We start from the raw sequence: 14,927 nt of genomic DNA, 5'->3' as shown, positions 1-14,927 counted from the left end.
AGTCTTTAAGGGGCAAAACTGAAGGTTACAATACAGACATAGGACTATTTGCATGCAGAACAGATGCTACACCACTGATTTCAGAGAACACTTATTTCAGAGAGCAAACTAATAGGGAAAATGAAAAGGAGATAAAAGCAGCAAAATGCAACAGACTTCAGGGAATATGGAATTCTAGTAAGTCACAAGGCTCAGGATGCTTAGTGAAAATCAAAGTAGAGATGGTGGTATTTGAAGGAATAAGGGGAATTTGAACATGTACAAAGAGGGAGAGGAGAGGAGACATTTTTGCAATAATGCTGAATGTTGTGTTGGTATTCAGGATCTCTAGCAATGCACATAAAGGAAGATGGCCATGGAGGTTCTTGTTTGCTTATTGCATTGACATCCATCTTGACTCCAAGGAATTCAAGGTGTTATATGTAGTTCTCATCCTCCCTATTTTATCCTCCCCACAACCCTGTAAGGTAGGTTGACTAGCCCTCAAGTAAATTTTCCTCAATTCTAAAATTGAAAATGGACTGAACTGAAAGCTGCTTGTGACCTGGAAGTCCATCTTTTGAGCTTCTTCTCTGCTAATTAGCACAGTGTCACAGTCTGCTTTTATCTCTCCCAAGAGGTGTTCTGGCGTTTCCATTAATAACTGCCATTGCGATACACAGCAGTAGGAGATCTGGATTTGTGGAGAGTTTGTGGCACAATGATTTTTACAGTAGTTGGACAGCGGGTTTGTGTTCATCTTTTCCAAATGATTTGGAGTACCAGAGCAGAGCAGCACTGGATGTGCTGGACTGCTGTCTTGCCTTGGTAATGATCTGGATGAGAGCCAACAAACAGAAGCTCAATCCAGATAAGTCTGAGGCACTATTCGTGAGTGGTTCCCTAGGTCAGATTGCCTCATCTTGATGTGATTACACTCCCTCTGAAGGAGCAGGTGAATAGTTGAGGGGTACTCCTGGATCCTTTGTTGCCACTTGAGGCTCAGGTGGCTTCAGTGGCGCAGAGTGCTTTCCATCATGTTTGGCTGGTGACGCAGCTGCGTCCCTATCTAGACAAGGGATAGTCTTAACTACTGTTGTCTGGTCTTTGGTAACCTCTACAATGCATTATACATGGGTCTGTCTTTGAATACAGTTTGGAAACATCAACTGGTGCAGAAATCATTGGCTAGCTTGCTCACCAGTTTGAGCATATTACACAGATCTCAGCCCAACTGCCAGTTAGTGTCTGGTCCCAGTTCAGTGTTATAAAGCCTTAAATGGCCCAGGACCACAATACATCAAGGACTGCTTCTCCCCATAGGAACCAACCCAGATCCTGTGATCACCATCTGAGGCCCTTCTTCGTGTGCACCTTCCATGAGAAGTCTGGAAGGTGGCAAAATGATAACAAGCCTTTTCTGTGGTGGAATTCTCTCCCCAAGGTGGCTTGCCTGGTGCCTTTGTTACATATTTTTAGGCACCAGGCAAAAACGTTCCTCTATAACTAGACCTTTGGCTGATTCTATGGCCTTTAAAGCTGGAGCATTCTATGGCCTTTAAAGCTGGAGGAGGAAGACTATTGTTTTTGTTCATTTTTGGTTTTTATTTGTTTGTAGTCCTCATCGGGAGACTGACTCTTTCCTGCATTTTTGTCAGATCAGTAGAAAGGAAACGGCATTGATAGGCTGCAGATATGCTACAAATGTACTGTATTTTTCGCTCTATTAGACTCACCGGACGATAGGACGCACCTAGTTTTTAGAGGGGGAATGCAAGAAAAAAAGTATTCTTTAAAGGGAGCGCTGAGCAGAGCCTGTATGCATGCCAGGCTCTGCTCAGTGCTCCCTTTCACGAGCCGCGTGGAGCGTGTGTGCGGGGCTTGCAGGCTTTCCCCTGGCTCTTGGGGGCTTTTCTGGGAGGTGCAAAAGCCACCCGCAAAAGCCAGGGACAGCCGCACGAAGCCTCCGCAGGGCAGTGGGAGGAAGGCTCCCTTTAAAGAGCGTGCGGTGTGTGCGGCTCTTGGGGGCTTTTCCTCGAGGAGGGAGAAGGACTGCCCAAGAGCCGCACACACACTCCACGGCTCTTTATAGGGAGCGCTGAGCAGATCCTCCCGCCTGCATTCGCTCCATAAGAGACACACACTTCCCCCCTTACTTTTTAGGAGGGGAAAAGTGCGTCCTATAGAGCGAAAAATACGGTAAGTGCAGACTCCTAGATGGGTTGAATCACTATGCTTTGGGGGATTTAGCCAAAGCTCTTTTTCTTTACAGATTAGTGCATGCGAATTCTGCACATGAATAAGATTTGTGTTGTTATTTATTATTTCTATAGCACCATCTGTGCATGGTACTTCATAAAGAATAGTTTCAATAACACACACTTTGTGATCAGTTTCACATTACCAAATATAGAATGCAAACTGGTTTGGAATGGGATGGGTATAATTAGATAACTTCCATCATTTGACGAACTTCACAGTTCTTTGTTTTCTTGAGCATTGACGAAAAGTACCAAATCTTTGCCTCCTTTTAGTTTTTCCTGTTAAATCAGCCTTTCAAAGGGATAAAAATAGAAAAAAGGTTGAGCACAAGGTTTATTGACCTGTAATTTTTTCTCCTCCTTGGTTTTATACCAACGTCCAAGGGGATGTCAGAATCTTTTCCCACTGTAATTATGTGAGCTAGTAAAGTTGTCAGCTTTTTGCACTCAAGTTGAGGCTTCCTTATTTTTATCTCAAGTTGAGAAAATCTCACACTACTTTCCTTTGACAGAAAGACCTGCTGCGTGGTTGCATTTTTGCAACCTTAGTCAGCCTGTTTCACGAGGACCTCTCTGCAAGGCCGCACAAGTGTATACCATATTTTAGTTTGCGTCCGCCACCAGAAATGCATTGCAGAAATGCATGCAACTTTTTAAAGGTTTTTTTGCTGATAAGAGTGCTGGGGTTCCTTTGAGTAGCTTGATCCTATGGACACTTTGCAATAAGGTTATGTAATGCTCATTTTGATCAAAAGTATAAGTCACCTCTGTGTTTTATACATAGCTTAGGGCTGCAATAAGCCCCACCCAAAGTCATAAGAGTGACCTTATTGGTGTTATTTGGTGACAGTCATCAGAAGCAAAAAAAAAGAAGCATGTTGGCCATCCTTGGTAGAGTATTGGTTCTTGGCATACTGATAGATCTCCGGTGATTTGAAGTAGATTGGCAAAGATGCCAGAATCCTGATACAGTGAAGGCAATAACAAAATGATCTGGAGGTATTCTACTTGTGCAACCTCACCCTGCAGAGTATACAGTGGTACCTCGGGTTACAGACGCTTCAGGTTACTTACTCTTCAGGTTACACACTCCGCTAACCCAGAAATAGTGCTTCAGGTTAAGAACTTTGCTTCAGGATAAGAACAGAAATCGGGCTCCGGCGGCTTGGCGGCAGCAGGAGGCCCCATTAGCTAAAGTGGTGCTTCAGGTTAAGTACAGTTTCAGGTTAAGAACGGACCTCCGGAACGAATTAAGTACTTAACCTGAGGTACCACTGTAATAGGTTGTTGACTCCCAAAAGGATACAGTCTGCATTTGTCCCTGTACTGTGGAATGTCCTTCTCTCTGTCACACGTGAAGCAGTGACCACCAGTTGCTTCAGATGTCTTGCAAAAATCTTGCCTGTTTGCCCAGGCTTTCCCTGGCTCTTAAAACAGGACCCAGTTTGTGTGTATGAATCCCCCGAACTGTTTCATTTGCTTTTATATCTTTTCACACTGTTGCATTGGTTTTAGGTTGCATTTTTGCTTTAATGGTTGTTGCTTTTACATTGCTTGCACTGCACACCTGTTTAGATGCTGGTTGTTTTTGGAAAACACTAAATGTTTTAGAAATGCTTTTAAATAAAATAAATAAACTAAAAATGACACTGACCCCACATTATATTACTGAAGTGAAGAAAATGGAGTGGGGGATAACCAGGAGTGGATTTGTGTGGGGGAAGAAATGCTGCCTCGATTCAAAAACAAAGTCCTGGCTTCAAAAGGATTTAGTTCTAAGTCTGTCTTTTGCAGCTTTCTTCACTTGGTGGATCTTGAGTTTCCAGTTAAAAAACCAAAAGTAGACCCCACAAGCCTGACACCTGCCTGCTCCGACTTTAAAGCAGCTTCTTTGGGCGAATAGCACGTAGGCTCAGAACTATTCTGCAGGCCTTTGAAGGAGTTCTGCATTCTAGTTTCTTCAAATCAAATAGTTCAGCCACAAAACAAGAAGAGTGTAAAAAACAATTTAAAACAGTTCCACATTAAAAAAAAACAACTAGTTCCAGAGCCAGAACCAGATGGGGATAAAAGAACTCTGCTCATTAGGCTGGTTGGAAGAGGAAGGTTTTTCCAACAAATGCTAAAAAGATAACAGAGATAACACCTATTATGTAGTATAAGAGCAGGTGCTGGCCACACTAAAGGTCTAATTCCAATATCACCTGGAATTGACCTCCTTATAAGATGGTACCCGCAGGAAGTCCTCTCCTGCTGAGCACAGGGATTGGCTGGGTCTGTAAAGGGTGAGACAGTCTTTCTGGTTCTAAGCTTATAGGGCTTTATAAACAAATCCCTGCACCTTGGTATTATCTGGGTCAGTATGGTGTGTGGAACTTCAGTGAACATGCTACAGCTGTGTTCCAACTCTGTATGCTTCTTTACTTCCATATTTGTCTGTTCTGTGTTGCCAACTGTAGGAACTAAGTTATTTTGATTATTAGTATACCTTTTGGTTAAAGCCTTTGCTTATTTAAATGAATAACTGCACTTGTGGGGTGTGTGAGAGCAGCCTTTGCTTGCTTGCTAAATCTAATCTTCTGAAGACAACAGAATAAACGGATAAAAAGCCTGTAGGCTGATATTGAACAAATCAACAGAATACACAGCAGTCCCATGAAGGGCTGGTTCTGCTTTTGTGGAAAGCTAACTAGCATATTATTATTATTATTATTATTATTATTATTATTATTATTATTAGAATTTATATAACTGAACTAAGAGGGACCTCGCAATGAAGGTTGCACAATAGCTGAAGAAGAGCATCATTTGGCTTTGACTGAAATGTGAAATTGGTTAACTGTGAACAAAAACACACATCTTATCCCTAAGATCAACCCTTCTAACAGAGGACTGGAAAGTAGCCAATGTAATTTTTAGAAAGAAATCAGAGAAATTTATATGCTGGTTAGCTTGAAATGGTAGAAAACACAATTTTTAAAAATCAAGTGTATAGAAGAACAAGTCCTGCTGAAGAAGAATCAGCATGGCTTCTGTGAAGGTAAGTTCCAACTCGCTATTTTGTGAGTGCTAATAGGCATATGGATGAGGTATGATCAGGTAGACATAATGTATTTGGACTTTTGAAGAACTATTTGCAAAGCCTCTCACCAGAGGCTCATGAGTAAAGACAGCTGTCATTGGAGAAGAGGACCAGCCCTCTTATGGATTAAAAACTGGCTAAAGAACAGGAAGCAGAAAGTATAATGGACAGTTCTCCCAGTCAAGAGATAGAAGAAATGGGGTTCCTCAAGGCTCTGTAATGCCTTCTTTGCTTGTTCATTTATGACTCAGTTGGGGCAAGCAGTAAGGTACTGGGTTTGTGGGCAGTGTTAGAAACTGAGCTATAAAAACTATTTGCCATATGGCCCCATAAAGCTGAAAATAATTTGTGTGTATTGCCAGCTCCAGCTAAGATCTGACCCGTGCCATAGCATGGCAGCAAAAAAATTGCTTCTGTGCACCAGCCAGCCAGATGGTGGAGGTGTCAGGCGCCATCCTAGCGCCCATGCTCCTTCACTTGGTCACAAGTGGTCGATAGGTGCAAAATGCGCCTGCTGCCTGGCTAATTTCGAACACTGTTTGCAGGTGGTTAAAAACAAAAAGGAATTGTGTAGAATCTCCAAAGGGCTCTCTTCAAATTGGATGGATGGGCAAAAAGGAGCACTAATGGGTTCTGAATGTCATTGACTAACCAGGAAAACTTTGCTACCTCTGGTTTGTGGATAGTTAAATGAAGACATTGACCCCAACGGCTGTGAAAAGGCAAATTGCGTGCCAAGGATCATTGTGAAAGGAATGGAAAATAAAACTGCTAATAACATAGTGCCTTTATAGCAATCAATGCCGTGTCCACGCTTTGAATACTGTGTGCATTTCTGATCACTCCATCTCAAAAAGAATATTGCAGATCTGGAAAAGGTGCAGAGAGGTTGCTGGAGAAATCCCCCCACAAGAGCACAGTGTTTTGCATGCTTTAACCTAGGAAAAAATGTGAGAAAGGGATGTTTATAAAATAATGTACGCTGTGGAGAAAGTGGAGAAAGAGTTGCTTTTCACCTCCCTTTATAATACGAGAATCTGAGCTCATCTACTAAAGCTGAATGTTAGAAGTTTCTAAAAAGAGAAAAGGAAATTGAGTTCTTCGCTCAATGCCTACTTAAACTATGGAACTGACTTCCACAGGGCGGGAAGATGGCCACCATCATGAATGCATTTAAGAGAGGATTAGACAATTCACGGAGGAGAAGGCTACCAGTGGTTGTGGACATAATGGCTATGTTCTCCCTTCACAGAATGCCTCTTGAGTAACAACAGCTGTGTATCGCAAATGGAGGGAGGATTGTTGCACTCTGGTCTTATTTGCAAGATGTGGTGACTGCCAAATTAGACAAATTAGTGGATGATGAGGCCATCTGTAGCTACTAGCCAGCTATCTCCAGGTTCAGAGGCACATGCCTTTAAACACCAGGTGCTGATAATTGCAAGAAGGGATATTGTTTTTGTTTTGTTTAGGTCCTTTGGCTTTGCCATAAAAGGGTTTGGACACATTCCCAATGAGTAAAGGCTGAAGAATTTGGGGCTATTTAGCTTGTGGGAGAGGCTAATGGTAGGAAGAAAGTGACTAGAGATACGGTGTTTTCCTTTTTATCGGGCTGGCACTTGTAGCAGTGTTGGTCACTGAATAGAGGAGGGTGGCTGGATGTTCAGAACAGACCAAAACATGCACTGTGCTTCTGTGCAATGCAAAAATAATTTATGGAATTTGCTGCCCCAGAGTGTGATGATGGTGACTGCTTCAGATGGCTTTAAAGTGAAATTAGACAAATGGCATTGGCCATAATATCTAAATGGGGCCTCCATGTTCAGAAGCAGCATATTGTGGAATAACTGCCTGGACAGGGAAAGGGCATCAGTAGAGGAGCAGCTATTATTGTTAAGGAGTTTACAAAATAATATTAAGATCTTCAACCTGACCTGGTAGTGTAGGGGCAACAAGTGCAAACTTTTGAGCACTGGAGTTATGTGCTGATGGCAGCCTGTCGCTGTCCACAGTTTTGCTGCAGCTGGAGTCTCCAAACCAGGCCCAAGGGTAGCCCCACATAGAGCGCATTGCAGTATTCGACTCTTGAGATTATCAAGTTCCTGCAGAGGCAGCCTTAAACTCTGGAACCTGACCTTTTAGCAAAAGCCACCTGGGAAACGGGAAAAATGCTCTTTTTGCTCTTGATGCATCCTTTCTTCACTCTGCAGTTCAGGCAAATCTGTTTTTCAAAAAGCGGTGTGCTAATGTGTAACCTTTGATGTTAAAAGGCCTTTACATGGTTTTCTACTTAAATTGTTCATCCACTGGAAGCAGAGTTCCTGCTCTGTTATAAGCAACAGAATCTTGACTTGCATGCTTTCCACCTCATCCCCAAATACCACAGAAGAAAATGCGGGTTACAGATGCTTCAGGTTACAGACGCTTCAGGTTACAGACTCCGCTAACCCAGAAATAGTATCTTGGGTTAAGAACTTTGCTTCAGGATGAGAACAGAAATCGCGCAGCAGTGGCGGCGGGAGGCCCCATTAGCTAAAGTGGTGCTTCAGGTTAAGAACAGTTTCAGGTTAAGAACGGACCTCCAGAACGAATTTAAGTTCTTAACCCGAGGTACCACTGTATTTTAATAATAGTTCTGTTGGTACCTAGCTGGTTTTCCAAAAAGGCTCATCCCCCCCACCCCGCCGCCCTGTACTGACAAGAGTTGAAGGCTTATTTTCATTATGTAACCATTAAAAAAGAAGCCCTGCTTGCAAGATTTGCAGGAGCCCCCCCCCCCCCCCCCGTTTCCAAGGAAACAAGCTGGAAATGCTTGAGCTAGGTGTAGATATAATCATCAGATGTGCCAGTTTCTTATGGGATCCAAATATATTTAATATGATATTTTAGGGTTGAAAAAGGAGAGTGCTAGTTTTGTGGTGGTCCTTGTCAGCAGGACCTATGAGGTTTAACATAAGAGGGGCTTTACTGGATTAGACCAAAGGCCCATCAAGCCCACATGTCACAGTGACCCACAAGCAGGACCTGAGTGTAACAGCTCTGACCCCAATTGCTATACCCATCACCTGTCACTTATTGCTTCTGACAGCGGAGGCAGAACAATAGCCATCTTGTCTAGTAGCCGCTGGTAGACTTGTCCTCCATGAATTTGTCTAACCCTCCCTTAAAGTCACCCAGTTGAGTGACCATCACTATATCATGTGGGAAGGTTCAGGCTGGCAGACTATGTATTTTGCCCAAGAGAAAGCATATGTCCAGATCCTGAATTTGGAAGTAGATGAACCTTCCCAGGAGAGGTGGCTTCATAAGACCCAAATGACTGCCTCAAGGCCTCTGCATTGCGGACAGGATAAACAAACTTCTTTCGGAGAAATAAGAGGCCCCACAAAGTGCACATTTTAAATACCATTATGGTTGACTTTCCAGCGCTTGGCAAAGTACAAGATCTGAAGATACCTGGTAAAGGTTTATAGCCTTGGCCTTGACATTTTCCTCTGATCAGGAGTGTCCTGTGGGATGAACGGCTTTCAGAAAGAGGAGCCAGTTTTAGTGTAGGATACTTGTGGTCAGTTGGGGGATGCAGAGTAGCTGCCTCTGGCCAGGACTGAATTTTGCTCTTTTGGTTAGTTTTGCCTTTAGAAAACGAAATGAAAATTGAACAATGGTTGCCCTGGCTTGAAATGAAGAGGAAGTAGGGCCCAAGGTGCTCAGCCCAGTCTTGACACATGTGCTTCAATTTTAAGCATCTAGTTCAGGGGTCAGCAAACTTTTTCAGCAGGGGGCCACTCCACTGTCCCTCAGACCTTGTGGGGGGCCGGACTATATTTTGAAAAAGAAGAACGAATTCCTATGCCCCACAAATAACCCAGAGATGCATTTTAAATAAAAGCACACATTCTACTCATGTAAAAACACCAGGCAGGCCCCACAAATAACCCAGAGATGCATTTTAAATAAAAGGACACATTCTACTCATGTAAAAACATGCTGATTCCCGGACTGTCCGTGGGCCGGATTGAGAAGGAGTTGGGCCGGATCTGGCCCCCAGGCCTTAGTTTGCCTACCCATGATTTAGATTGAGTACAGAAATACTCTCATAGTGTTACTGACTCCCTGCTTGCGTGCATCTGGCATGCGCATCACCACCAATGCGCATTGTTTTTGGCCCTGGAAGGGGGTGGGATGGGGTATATGTGCACTCTGCTGAATGCAACCCCTGTGCAAATGGGAGTTGCTTGTATCCCCTAGTGCAGGCTTCCTCAACCTTGGCCCTCCAGATGTTTTTGGCCTACAACTCCCATGATCCCTAGCTAGCAGGACCAGTGGTCAGGGATGATGGGAATTGTAGTCTCAAAACATCTGGAGGGCCGAGGCTGAGGAAGCCTGCCCTAGTGTGTCTTTGCATTGCATACTGATGATCTTCCACACCAGCACCTGAAATGTTTTGTTACCTAATAGGAGAAACGAGTAGTAGACAGAAAGGGGCAGAATTTAAACAAGTATTGGATGGATATTTCTGATTGCCCAGTAGAACTTGGAAGAGGCAAAGGGAGGAATGGGGCAAGTTGCATTTTAGAGAATTGATCACAGTAAAACGCTTTGATTCTTAATTCTCCTGTGGTTTCCTTCTTTGCTCATGTGAGTAGCGCCATTGATTCTAAACAGCTACTCATGCAAACTGGAAAGATGTCTAGCATTTTACTGTGGGAATTGTTATGTGTGTGTGCGCATGTGCATTATCTTTTGACACTCGGGTTCCTTGATTTGCTTTTTGGCATTCTGAGAAGGCATGTGGAATATGAATTAGAAATGAAGGAGTAATTGTATTGTGATATCCCCTCCTCTGTTATAAAGATGGTTGCTAGCAATAGCTCAATTAACAAATCATAGGCTGGATCTTTATTTAGTAGTTCTTTTTGTGCTTCTGTACATTGCACGTGTGTCCCCCTCTAAATATGAACATGAATTGGCTTGGGATGGGTTTCTAGGCAGTGTGTGAAAGATTCCATGTTTAGGGTTAACACGGGAACCTCTCTCACTATCTACATTTTGAAATGTTTGTATCAGTTGGAACATTCTTTAATGGCATCTGATGAAACTTGTGGCCTAGGGTTTCAAACGTTTTCTTCTAATGGATGTGCATTCTTTTGAACACAAGTTCTTGCACTCATTCTGCTTGGAGATGCATGGCTGCTTTTTGTTGCCTTCTGCCTGTCACAACCAGGGAGCTGAATCCTGCATTTTTATATGCCTGAACAACTCACCTTGATAGGGGCTGTGGATGTAACAAGGCGAGGTTGGCTGAATCCCTGAGTCTTTCTGAGCTTAATGGCACTTCCTTCTGCTTACGTTTCATTAAAGCTCTGAAATGGCTGAAGATCAGCTTCTACTGAGCATGCTCTGTTGTGGAAACTGCACCCATAGAGGGAGATGGAATTGTGAACGAAGGAATTAGAGGCCTGGAAGGAGATTTCACAGCTTTCTCCAGACAGAACCAGAGGTAGGGGTTATCTGGCAGCTTCATTCCCTTGCCAAGGGGGCTTCAGCTGACTATGGGGCTCTAATTGCTTCTTTTGAAGAAGCTGGAATCGGTTTTGAAAGCAGCACAGCCAAGCAGTTGACACGAGATGGCTTCAGACTGCTTCCTGCTGATATATGTGTGTGTGGAGGACTTGAACACAAATATATGTAGTTTGGCTGGCCTGTTCAACCAGCGCAGAGCAAGGACCTGCTTTTCCAATGTGTTGGAGCGTGGGCTGGTAACCAGGAGAGGGAAAGAACTGGCAGAGATGGCTTATGATGTGATTCTGAGCTGGGCCTCTACATCTCACATGGGAAGCCTTCGTGGTCAAAGGCACGGAAGCAATTTAAGTTTCACACCAAAATCTGCTGACTGTTGTGAAGCTACGGAATGCCATTGCAATAATCTTCTTTTCTTCTGCAGATGATTTATACGATTTACTGACTTATTTATTTATTTTAGCATTTGTTTTGCTTTTCATGATCTGGTCAATAACATTATACCATGGCAAAGCAAGCAGGCAGGTGAACAAAAGGAGTCTTTCTAGCATTGCAGAGACATGGGATGGTATATTTGTGTGTGGTGCATGGGGCCTTGGTTTGATGCATTGTTTCGCTCTGATTGGCATGTCAGTTCAAGGGGAAAGAACAGCTTTGTCACCCCAAGGCTTTGCCAAAAGGTGGTTTCTGTCATGGCTGGGTTTCTGCTGTTGCACTAGACTGGAAAGGGAAGTGGTATCCTAAAAAGAGAGGTCCGTAACTCCAGGCTTGTTGCTCCACAGTTGTTCTTTTGGATTATTTTGATTTTGGCGTAGGGTTTTGGATTAGCAAAGATTGACACAGGTCCTGTGTTGGCTTCCTAAGCAATCAACCTTCCAGGCAGTGAAAAAACAAAACAAAAACCCTCTTCACTGAAAAAAAGGGCCTTAACTGGGGTTAGTGGTTTATATGCTGTTTTGTGTTTGATTCCCAAGATTGCGCCTGCTGCTTGGAAATGTTGCTTGTGTAGATCAGCAAAGCTTGCCAATTTGCCGTGCATTCGCAAATGCAAGCACAGCAGGGGATTTGAAAAGGACAAGACATGAAAATCTTTCAGTTTCTAGACAGCGCCTACCTAACCTAAGTCAGACGTCATGGTTCAAAGAGGTTTGTCTTGAAATAAAGCCTGTTTCTGGCAGAGCTGCTGCAACTTTCACAGGCAAAAGGTTCACCAGCTGAATCTGGAATGGAAGAGCAGTTTTGCAGACTTGGCTGGGAAGAGTTTGGGATATAATTGACCTAATTTACTCTCTCTTATATAAATGGTAAAAGAGTCGCAAGAGCTGTCTGGAAAGGTTGGCAGCCCTAGGCCATCCCTAGGGCTCAGACCATCCTTTGCCATTGTGGTGCCCTGCAGGTGTTTTTGGACAACAGCTGTCATTAGCCCCAGCCATCATGACACAACTGCCTTGTGTGGTTAAGTCTTTAATGTTAGGCCAATCAGTAGAGTTACCTGGATTAATCTATGTGGGGCAGTGATATAGATTTAAAGTCTCAAAGTCTCTAGCTATGTATGAGGTGACACTCCCTTACACTGATAATTGTTGTAAGTCAGGAAGCCGCACAGTCATTCATAAATGTATTTTGAGCTGTGAAAATAAGGCTAAGCATGAGGGTCTGTGAACAGAAACTAGATCTGAAGTCAATGCAGGAGGCGAGACTTTGCTTGTGTACAAAGATCTATTCTTTACTCAGGTCTTTGGCTTTTTATTACTTTCCCTTCAAAATAGTTTCCGCCCACGTTTTCCTGTACATTTGCCTTCACGGAGAGAGGACTTTACAAGATGCTCAATGTTAAAAATCTTATGAATCCATTTTTGCTGTTGCATGGAAAAAAAAAAGTGAACTAGACTTTCACTGGTTCACACTACCTCCTTGCAATTACTTCATCACTTTTATTTTTGGAAATTGCAAGGGTGAGTTGCAGTCCCCACCCATGGGTGTTTTTCTGCTCATTATATGTGGAGTAGAGGCCTCACCTTTTGCCTGGCAGAATCCATTGCTTGGTTGACTAACAGAATCAACGCCACTCAAGCCAACTGCAGGCATTAGAAGTGTCAGTAGACAATTGAGAAGTTTTTTTTTAAGGGGGCGGATTGCTAGGACAGAAACAAAAAAATCAGGGTTTTCTGCAAAGAGCACAAGAGTGTACAAAATTTAAGCGGTTGAGATAGGAAGGGAAGTGATGTGGGGCGGGGGAGACACCTTAGAGCCCAAGAGAATTGGAAGCAGAGCTGTTGCTCCTGTTATCTGCAGTGTCTTTGTAAAAAGCAGCATGGAGGAAGCCATTTTGTCTGCCTCTTTCACTGTCAGAGTTAAGATCACATCCAACATGGCTATGCCTTTATCTCACTGTACAACACCTCTGATTATTTCCATCTGTCTCCTCCTCCTTAGGTAGTAGAGAAACGAATTCCCTTGGCTGAATGCAGTCCCATTGATTTAAAGCAGTATTCTTGAAGCACATTCTTGGAAGTTAACAAAGAGTGTGTGTGATTCAGATATTCCTTTTCACTCAAGCAATTTCTGGTTTATTCATCTGCTGCTGCTACTACATGCAGTGGGGCTTAATGAAGACAAGAGATGACTATTATAAAGTACTGTATTTAATGTGTTGTTGTTTGCTGAAGTTCACAGGTTTTGCACGTTGAGCCTTGCCTATAGTTTTTCAGATATAGTATAGCAGTTATATATTGACCTGGTTAGGTTTCATTGAGTTGACGATTCTCAACTTGCATTGTCAGATCAGAACAAGAGCATTGTACACCAGCAGATATTTATTATGAATGTTTTAAGAGTTCAATCCATTGTATTGTGTGCACACCATTCATTTAAAGCACATTACTTCTTCCCAAAGAATCCTGTGAACTGTAGTTTGTTAAGGATGCTGGGAATTGTAGCTCTGGGGCAGGGGTAAACAACAGCAGTTCCCAATATTCTGTCGAGGAAGCCATGTGCTTTAAATGTACTTTTAAATGCATGGTGTGTACAGAGCAAAAGCGTTGCTTAAAACTGCTGAAATGAATAGGACATAGGTTTTCTTAGCAGTGACCCTGATAACTTCCCCATCTTCCTTTGCCCTCCCAACATTTACATTTCTGGTGGATTGAAGAATTAAGCAAATGCAGGTCTTGCTGAGCTTTGACTTCACCTGTAAAAACGGGTGGCCTTAGAATGGGGCAGAAGTTTGGTTCCTCAGTCTCAGATGCTGAATAGGAACGTAGGAAAGCTGTCTTAAACTAAGTCGGACCACTGGCCCATCCACAGTAGCTCAGTATTGACCACAATTACTGGCACTGGCTCTAGGGTTTCAGTCAGGAGACCCCACATCTCTAGGGTTTTAGGCAGCTATGACACTTACCTTTCAAAACCGTTTGTGGAGCCTTGTTAGGTTTAGAATACCAATCTCCTCCTGAGAGTTATTTCAATGGTAGTAAACAATGGCAGGGATGGTCATCTACACCCCCCCCCCAGAGTATACAGAGGAAAATGAGGTTTCTGTGGCATGGGCTAAGTAGCGTTAATTTAATGGGAAAAATAAAAGATGCAGGAAAAATAAATTTTTCTCCCCTTGGGAGTCCTTTGTTTCTTGCAGTCTCTTTATGTATGTTGTGCTGCATTATAATTTCAGTTAAGACTTGAAAAGTGACACACCAGGTCTTGGAAGAGATAAGGTCAAGAGGGAACTGAGAGGTTTGTGCAGGGTGTGTGCAGAAGGCTGGATTTGGGACCTTTCCTCTTTTATACCTGCCGGGAAGGAATCTCTGAAAATTACGTATTATTATGATGTAATTAACCAAAACCCCTTAAGGAAGAATGTGTCCTTTTTGGAAAGGAATGTTCTTGTTTTTTCCTTTCTTTCTGAAAATGGGAGATCTTGAAAGGAAGAAAGAGAAAGTAAAAGAAAGAAAGAAAGAATTTCATGCACTATTTTCAGTTTCTAAAGGAGCTTGATACCTATATGGCCACTTGCAGAACACATTGTGAAAAGAAGCTGTACAGTGGTACCTCGGGTTAAGAACTTAATTCGTTCCGGAGGTCCGTTC

The 14,927-nt window shown here is 43.0% G+C and overlaps 2 protein-coding genes across 17 annotated transcripts in view; one reads left to right on the top strand and one right to left on the bottom strand.

Annotated features, from left to right (window-relative positions):
- SLC31A2 (solute carrier family 31 member 2) overlaps positions 1-14,927 on the bottom strand; it is a 989,995-nt gene that overhangs the window by 235,834 nt on the left and 739,234 nt on the right. The window lies entirely within an intron of this gene.
- EHMT1 (euchromatic histone lysine methyltransferase 1) overlaps positions 1-14,927 on the top strand; it is a 139,884-nt gene that overhangs the window by 27,637 nt on the left and 97,320 nt on the right. The window contains exon 1 of one of the 16 annotated variants that reach the window (XM_028714991.2): positions 10,684-10,822. The exons of 14 other annotated variants lie outside the window; for them this stretch is intronic. The gene's annotated coding sequence lies outside the window, so the exon portion shown is untranslated. Of the gene's footprint in view, positions 1-10,683; positions 10,823-14,927 lie in introns of those variants that run through there. One more of the 16 variants, XM_028714988.2, reaches the window with a different exon arrangement.

Source organism: Podarcis muralis, chromosome Z, assembly GCF_964188315.1.
Source record: "Podarcis muralis chromosome Z, rPodMur119.hap1.1, whole genome shotgun sequence".
NCBI classification, from domain to species: Eukaryota; Metazoa; Chordata; class Lepidosauria; order Squamata; family Lacertidae; genus Podarcis; species Podarcis muralis.
Note: the sequence above shows the minus strand (reverse complement) of the source record. Positions and strands in the feature narration are given on the sequence as shown.